Source organism: Limulus polyphemus, unplaced genomic scaffold, assembly GCF_000517525.1.
Source record: "Limulus polyphemus unplaced genomic scaffold, Limulus_polyphemus-2.1.2 Scaffold736, whole genome shotgun sequence".
Classification (NCBI taxonomy): domain Eukaryota; kingdom Metazoa; phylum Arthropoda; class Merostomata; order Xiphosura; family Limulidae; genus Limulus; species Limulus polyphemus.
The window spans coordinates 388988-389842 of NW_013666346.1; the positions used below are offsets into that span (position 1 = coordinate 388988).

General features: G+C 33.6%; 1 pseudogene; it reads left to right on the top strand.

Moving 5' to 3' along the window:
• Positions 1-855, top strand: part of LOC106460256 — a 66820-nt pseudogene that overhangs the window by 48858 nt on the left and 17107 nt on the right.

Below are 855 nucleotides of genomic sequence, written 5' to 3' on the forward strand. Positions count from 1 at the left end.
TTCTTAGTTTCAAGCACACCTTGTTTGTTAGGTCTGTAGTATAAGACTAGTAAACCCACACTTTCAGCATTTTCTTAGTTTCAAGCACACCTTGTTTGTTAGGTCTGTAGTATAAGACTAGTAAACCCACACTTTCAGCATTTCCTTAGTTTCAAGCACACCTTGTTTGTTAGGTCTGTAGTATAAGACTAGTAAACCCACTACTTTCAGCATTTCCTTAGTTTCAAGCACACCTTGTTTGTTAGGTCTGTAGTATAAGACTAGTAAACCTACACTTTCAGCATTTCCTTAGTTTCAAGCACACCTTGTTTGTTAGGTCTGTAGTTTAAGATTAATGTTAGTAAAGATATATATATATATATATATAAATTACTTATTATTCACGTGGAATTAACTTTCACTTATTTTCACAGTGTGTACATTTCTGCAAACGATAGTTCCAGCAAAATGAAAAGCCTTTATGGTCGAATTTTATCCCTTTCCACAAAGACATTTTGAGAGGGGTTTGTTATGAAGTTGTGGCTGTTCGTCGTTTGATATTGCTAAAAAATCTAAAGTAATTTTATACCCACCAAACTATTTGAGTAGCTGTTCTCAATATGCTATATGCAGATAATAACTTGTAGTCAGTTAAGTACCTGCAGTGCTTGCTGTAACATGCCCAGACAAGTTGCTTTCAATTGGTGGATTACCAACATGTCAGGTCGGTTGCACAGCATAACTACAAAGGTTAATAGTATGAAAAATGTTGCTTAGTTACATAATGATGTCTACAAATTTTTGTAATGGAAAATTAAAGTATTTTCAATTTCATTTTTCTGCAAAAGTTAAAACCTGCAAAACAAGCTTCAAAGT